An 8,560-nucleotide genomic window follows, 5' to 3' on the forward strand; every position below is an offset into this window, starting at 1 on the left:
ATATTTCAAGATTATTTCCGCATATAACATAAGTTATAGTTAGAAATGGTATCTGTTTTCATGTATCTATGAGCATAATCCACACGATGTGTCAGTCATTCATCATAACTCTTATTACAAACATGCCTTTCGGATGCAGTGAAAAGTAATATTGGTTTCTCGTATACAATGTAAAATCCTCCTAATAGTTGAATGCTATTACGATTATCGCAGGGTTAGTACCATACTGAGTGAACAATCTGACAATACGAATTGTTCTTGCGAGACGAAATTTAGTAAGTAATTGAAACTTGCGTCTAAGAAATAAAGATTTAAACAGCACGAGACTAGTGACATATTTTCAGCATGTTATGAAAGTCTCTCGTGTGCGTGTACGCTTGAGCACACGTGGTCTGTAGACACGTGTACTGTTTTGTTTGCGTACATCGCCATAACAAGAGTAAGGCGTTAGTCGCAGTATCCGCGGCAGAATGGCAAAATAATTACTGTCGAACTTTATAACAAACAGTTTCAGATTGATAATTATGTCTGACTGCTTACAGTTCATTAGCTATTGGTTTACTACATTTCCCAAATTTTCAGATGCTTCAGGACCCATAAAAAATATCTCAAGTGGAATATTTTCACGATGAAAAACATTTAGTATCACAAAATCTGTAGTGTTCTACAAGAAACAGTATCTTGAGTGCTTAGAAAGGTGATGTCAGTGTTTCACACAAAATTCTTCAAATTCGAACATCGAGTGTGAATTCTGCAAAAACGGAACTGGGGAGACTAAGTTTATATTCTCTTTAAAAAAAATTAAGAAAGAGAGCATCATTTGGACATATCACGTTCGTTTCACTAACGACGTGCTGAATACTAAGGTATGGAAAATAGCAAAACATTCGTGAGTTTCTGTACTTTCAGAGAGAAAAATATAACGTTTAAATTAAAAATATGTCCTTTACAAGCAAGAGAGTATGTACGAAACGCAACGGCTTTATGTTCGTTATCACATCTCAGTTTGCTGCGCGTCTTGCATAGAGACTTCTCAGTCTCTGTGCTGCTAATCAAAGATATTATCCTCCAATAATGGATACGGTATGCCTCAATTTAAACTGAGCTCAATATAGTTGCAAAAGCCTTTGTACCATATAGGGGAATACAACAAATGATAGTCGATCGCAAAGTGATGTAATTCACTTTAGAGCGCAGTTTAAGACAGTCAGTTTAAATGTCTGTACAGTACAATGCTGTGATGCCGTACTTTTTTTGAAGCTCGTATTAATTTGCTACAACTTATTTCTGTATTTGTTTGTTCTACGTATTTTTATTGTGCCATAATTTCAAGTATCTTTTCCTCTCTATTCACCAGTCCAGTATGGGAAAACAGTCTGCAACATTCAACTGTAAATTCTATAACTAGTGAAGTCTTTCTTCTTATCTACCTCCGTGAAGGTAGGGTGCACGGTGTCACATGATTTTCTTGGGTTTTTCACTGGAAACAAGTGATACTTCAGGTTATCCTAATGAGACCATAGTCCTGTCCTTTTCTAAGGATACTCCATTTTATGGTAATCTATCCTGATAACACTTACTCTTAAAATATTTCTTGACAACTGAATAATCCTCGCAGTACCGAAGCGGGGGCTACTTAGTGCCCACATTTTGAAAATATTGTAATCTAATTAGTTAACTTTCATTTTAAAATTTTGGAAAAATATTTATCGTTTTCAATTAATTCATCTACCAGATTTCATTAACGCTTTAAATTGTTCAGCCAGACTTAATCCTATAAGTTAAGTCTTAGGAGTAGACATCACTTCCCCAATGAATTTTATATTCTTTCAAATGCAGGACCTTACTTACACGTTAGTATCTCTTTAAAATCTATGTTGTAGTAGAAGTCAACAACAATTAACGGAATTTACTAATTTTATTTATTCATTTATGTTATGGTGGGCATAAGGTACCCCCCCCCCCCCCCCATCGCTAGCAGCACGCGCTTTGAAAGTGCATTGGTATTGCTAGGAGTGGGCTAAAAGATATTTTCAGATGCTGGATACTACATACACATCAGTATATCTTTTTAAAATATCTTGTCATTGTAACTCAACAATAAATAACAAATTTTGTTCTTTTTTTTCATTTTTTTAGGTTAGACACAAAGTACCCCCCTCCCTCCCCCCCCCCCCCCATCGACTCCTCTCCCTTCCCTTGGTAATGCGCATTATGAAAACTGCGTTGGTATTGTTAGCGGTAAGTGTCCTGCAAACTGCCTGTATCGTGAAAGAGTTGCAGTTTTGCCATATCGTAGTAAAGGATGGAAGTCTACCGCTTGCGTTGTTCATTCGCTCTGTTATCCCTACACATTCTCACACTGAGGTACAATGCAACAGTTCGCTCTGTGGATCAATATTGCAGACAAAAACTAATACGGTTTTACGTTTAGTGAAGTGTGCACAAACCCAGCTGCCATTCACTAAGCCTGCTTGAGACGTAGCGCAGATCATACTGGAAACTTGTACTGTTACTTACAAGGTATCTGAGGATAGAACTTTTACAGTTTATCCTATCACTAATACGTAGAATGAAGAAAAAGAAAAGAAAAAAAGGAGCCTGGCACACCTTAAATTACCTCCGAATCTGTTGCATTTTCTGTGTTTGGGATAAAGAATGAGCTCAGGTTGTTTAGAAATATCAGAAAAACTTCTTTATTTGACTTTGTCCCGTTGTGTATGGTAAGGTCATAAGATTATATGGAACCGATTATATTTCAAAAGTTGCGCTGAGACTCCACCTTAACAGCTGAACTGATGACATTTTGGATATCATGTGCGAACTAACAAGGGTTACATTACACATCGTTGATGTTTTGAAATTTGTTCTGTCCACTGTACTGATATACAAAATATGTTCCAGAACGCAAACAGATATCACCATTACTCGCTACCACTGCTTATCCACTTATCGGTTTATTTGATCGATAGCCGCTCGAGTATTTGCCAGCTTACACTATTACAGTTCATAGAGAAGCAGTTAATGAACACGACATTATTTTTGTAGCAACAACAAAATCACTTATATCGACGGTCCAATCAAGACCATAAAAGAACCTTGCATATCTCATATACAGACAAACCTTCAACACGTACAAACTTCATATCAACAGCCACTTAAATACAATTTATTCATGACGATAGTAAGACTTACGATAGTCCTCTAAGACCAGTGAACTATTAATAGTTTCAATAAAACCTTCTACAAAATAAAAGAGTACAGTTTTTTATGCCGGGAATATTTGATTGATTTCACTCCTGCCGCCGAAAACGACTTTTTTATTTTTAAGAGCCGAAGTGAATCAGATATTTGTTTTTGTTGTGACTGTTGAGTTCGGTCACATTGTGACCATCCTCGTGGCATACAAGAGGTATTCAACCGCGCACTCCTGAATTACAGTAACTAATCATTCTTGGAATGTTCCATTTAGGTTTTGCATTGCACTGCAGAGTGCTTGTTTATTATATCAAATGTTATATCTAATGGAAACATTTCAAGAATTGCCCACAAAAAGATTAATGTTTTTGCTCTCCAACGCCATTCCTCCGTTTCTTGGGGTATATTGTCAGATAATAATGTGGGAAATATCTATACATATAGTATTTGTGTCGATGTGGGGAAGTATGTTCGACTTTTAGAGGTTAACAGACAAATTTTTCCACATATGTTTCAATCTTCAGAATAGTCCCTAACTCAAAATTTAATTAGGACATTTAAACCGTGTGTTCCACAATCGAAGAAATTAGAATCGTTTATTTCCTTTTATTGCAATGGGCTGAAGAAATGCTACGATTGATCTATATCTGAATTATCGTTGTAATAATATATTTTATATCGCTAGTGACTATTATTCCAACGATTATTGGGATGCAGTTCAATCGTAGCAGTTCTTCAGCTCACCATAATAACAGGAAATAAAAGATTCTAATTTTTACGAAAGGTTAACACTTGCTTTAAATATCCTAATTATAAGACTGGGACAGAAACCACTGTCAAGATTCAAACACGTACAGAAAAACTCCTTATTAATCTCTAAAAGTTGAATATACGTCCGCACACCGATATCGATACGAGTATTTGGTCAGAATGGGACCAAAATAGACAGTCGAAATAAAAAATGAGTACAGCAGTGTATTGCATGATGCAGTCAGTTCCTGATCTATGAAAGCTGTCAAACACCATCTGCACAAAATAAATCAAATATTTCATGCCTGAGGCCAACACAACTGTGGCGCCGAAAGATGAACAAAATTATTTTACGACCTGGCTTTCTGTTGGGTGCATGTGTTATATTCAGACAATAGTGTGGAAAGATATTTATATACGTCGTAGTTTTTCGGCGTGGGGAGGAATATTCAACATTTAGAGGTTAATAAATAATTTTTCTAAACATGTTTGAATTTCACTGTGGTGCATGTGTTATATTCAGATAATAATGTGGAAAGATACTTATACACGTCGTATTTTTATCGGTGTGGGGACGAATATTCAACTTTTAGAGGTTAATAAATTATGTTTCTATACATCTTTGAATTTTCGCTGTGATCCCTCGACAATATTATAATTAGCACATGTAAACCATATGTTTTCCAGTCGTAAAAATAAGAATCTTTTATTTCCAGTATTACGGTAAGCTGAAGAAATGCTACAACTGAACTGAATGCGAATAATTGTTGCAATAATGCTCGAAAAGGCTATAAACTATATTATTACAACGATAATTCGAATGCAGTTCAGTCGTAGTATTTCCTCAGGTCTTCGCAATAACAGGAAATAAAAAAAATCTAATTTGTAAGACTGGGGAACACGTGATTTAAATGTTCTAATTAAATATTTGGTTAGGAAATATTGTGAAGATTTAATCACAATAGAAAAATTGTTGGAATAATAGTCACATCGACGTAAGTAAATACGATGTGTATAGATATCTTCCCAAACTATTATCTGTCAGTATAGTCCAAGAAGTGGAGAATGGCGTAGGAGAGCAAAAATAGTAATCTTCTTGTGGGTAATAACATCTATAATATACAATTTAACGATAAAATTGACTGTCTTGTTAAACTAGAAGTCGAAAGCGACGAAATGCTTCAGATTTCACTATCCCTCTATCAATGACACAAAAGTAGTAAGGAAAAGAGTACATAAAAGTGCTAAATGAACATATGAAAAGCAGTAAACAGAAAGATCTGTTTATGGCTGCATCCAATTAAACATTACAAGTGCCCTATCTTTCCATCATTTTATAATTTTAGAGTGGAAAGATAGGAAACTTATAATATCGAAACAGACGTATCAATAAACAGATCTTTCTCGTTACTGTTTCTCATCCAGTCATTTAGTCATTTATATAATTTTTTTCCTTATTATTATTGTGTCAGCGGTAGCGAAATCTGAATCATTTCGTCGCTTATGTCTTCTAGTTTAAGAAGAACACTTCGGTTCGTTCGAAACCGAAATCAAGCGCTGAGGTCCACCCATTCGGCAACTGTGCTGTTTTATAGTAACGTTGTTGAATGTTACTTTGACGGAATTACGAGCTTTTTCCGAGTTATGTAAAGCATTATGTGAGCGACATGTGAATGATAAGTTGGATCTTCTGGAAATTACCATGTAGTTCTCAGCTCTATGTTTCATTGCCTCATATGTGTGCCATTGCACAATTCAGTGTTTCAACACAATTGTGAACAATCAAACACATCGCTTTCAGCAATGGCTACTACCCTGTATAGACTGATACCACTCTACATAGAAATTAAAGATGTAAATTATATCCTATCTCTATACTGGCCCACATTAGTTAATCATTAGTGATAAAAAATGGTGTAATCTACCATATGGTGTCCTCTACCATATAGTGACAAAAATTTCAGAGACTTTTGCAATAAAAAGAAAAAAAATCATATAAAACATACGTTTTAGAATAGAAATGCCATGCCTAGGATATTCTTCCACTGTAAAAATACAGTCGGACTTTTAGCACAAAGTGTTATTTAGGACCCTTGCAGGCTCTGTTGAAAATTATGCGTGCGTCAGTCAGGCAAAGCTCTGGTGATACGGCTCTCTGAAGATAAGAGAAGCTGGATGCTGAACAAATTGATTCTGTTTTTCTTATGCTTGTTCTAATGAAAAACCGGCTACGAAACTTGCAGTATGACTCTTCTCATATGGCTAAGAAAAGTATAAAGATAGCACTACTTAATTTATTAGAAATCAGCAACGACATGACGCATAATGCTAGCTTTGTTTTACATGAACAAACAGATTTTCCATTTCCTCCTCTCTTAAATTAGATCTAAGTAGACAATTACAACCTATAAATCAACTGTATTTATAAAATTTCAGCCGGCCGCTATGGCCGAGCGGTCCTAGGCGATTCAGTCTGGAACCTCGCGACCGCTACGGTCGCAGGTTCGAATCCTGCCTCGGGCATGGATGTGTGTGATGTCCTTAGGTTGGTTATGTTTAAGTAATTCTAAATTCTAGAGGACTGATGACCTCAGATGTTAAGTCCCATAGTGCGCAGAGCCATTTGAACCATTTTTGAACCATTTTGTAAGATTTTAACAATTTTATCAGCAGAAGCAGCATCAGAGCTTAGGCCTTTAGTCCTGTTCCGGCTCGTTGTGGGATTTTCCATCTTTTCCACGGGCGTCCCTTGTCTTCGTCGACCTACTTTATACTACCATGCTTGTTGGATAGCATAGATTTAGGCACGTGCTACGAGTGTTGCAACCAGCTGTTGCTGTATTTCGTTATTATATGAGTAATGCTCTGGCCTCCCAGCTCTTCCCATGAGACTTTATTCATTATGTGGTCAAGCGGCAAATAACACGCTACGGACTGCAGTATGTATCCGTCGACTCTATTTGTTTCACTTGGGCAGATATTGGAATTCAATTAATCGTACTGCAGTTACCCTGCATAGCTGCAGCAACCATCTTTTCTTACTCTGTCATCCACTGTTGTTTGTACTGTTCCCGTGAAACGTCTAAATCTGGTGAATCTGATGTAGGGATCCTGCAATTTTTGAGATGTAACGTGATATCCCAATTATCTGACATTAGAGAATTACTCAGTGATTTAGTTACCAATAACATCTTGCGATAACTTCGTTTATATTTTGTATACAGGGTGTAATAAAAATTTATAGTCGGACTCTCACAACACATAGAAGAAAAAAATATGTTATTTGGACAAGGGTGTGGAAACAGTTTACTTCAATGTTAGAGCACATTTGCTGCAACTCTTCATAGTACATTAAACAAAGGAAAGATAAAGGATTGAAACGTACTAGCAGGCTGCATGACACATTTTCTAACAATCAGTGGTTACCTGAGGTTTGCCTAAAAAGCCGAAAACAGATGGAGAATGAATAGAAACTGATTAATAACATAAAAATGTTCTTTTTTTCTAGTAAAATTACTACTAACTGATAAAATAATTGAAACTGTCGATGCAGAGAGTTTTCTGTACGGTTGCAGCCTTTTTCATTAGCGATGTATACGCACATTTGATGTAATATTTTATCAGAACTCCCTGATACGAAGTAACTATGTTTTATATAAACACAGTTGTTATCGCTTGCTAAGGAACTGTTAATTTGCTAGTAGTAAGGAAATACTGGATAGAGTAGCATGGAGAGCTGCATCAAACCAGTCTCTGGACTGAAGACCACAACAAAAAACAACAACAAGGAAATACTCTCTAAGTGAGCCGGCCGCGGTGGCCGAGCGGTTCTAGGCGCTTCAGTCCGGAACCGCGTGACTGCTACGGTCGCAGGTTCGAATCCTGCCTCGGGCATGGATGTGTGTGATGTCCTTAGGTTAGTTAGGTTTAAGTTGTTCTAAGTTCTAGGGGACTGATGTCCTCCGATGTTAAGTCCCATAGTGCTCAGAGCTATCCTCTCTAAGTGAAAAAGATGAAAGGTTAAACATTTCGTTGCTACCATGGTCATTGGAGAGGGACGACTATCTCAGCAGCACGTGGATGGCTTTCTACTGTGCGGAGAGTGCAGGTATACGTCAGAAGTGATTACTGAGAAACCTAAATCTGGATGAGCAGACTAAGATGTGGAAGCAGTTCCTCCAGAATACTAGACCAGAATGTTAATTTACATACGTGGTGTAATAAAAAATAATATGGCCAAATTTTCATGAAACATTCCTCACTTGTAGAGGAATAAAATGTGTTTTATGGACGTGGACGCGGAAATGCTTTGTTTTCACGTTAGGGCTCATTTTCTACTTATCTTCATAATCACATTAATCATGGTAAACACACAGAAACATCATTACATGATAAATATTCTTATATGAAATGTAACGTCTTGGTTACGTTCGGTCAGAATACGTTGTTGTTGTTGTTGTTGTCTTCAGTCCTGAGACTGGTTTGATGCAGCTCTCCATGCTACTCTATCCTGTGCAAGCTTCTTCATCTCCCAGTACCTACTGCAACCTACATCCTTCTGAATCTGCTTAGTGTATTCATCTCTTGGTCTCCCTCTACGATTTTTACCCTC

Source organism: Schistocerca cancellata, chromosome 4 (assembly GCF_023864275.1).
Source record: "Schistocerca cancellata isolate TAMUIC-IGC-003103 chromosome 4, iqSchCanc2.1, whole genome shotgun sequence".
Classification (NCBI taxonomy): domain Eukaryota; kingdom Metazoa; phylum Arthropoda; class Insecta; order Orthoptera; family Acrididae; genus Schistocerca; species Schistocerca cancellata.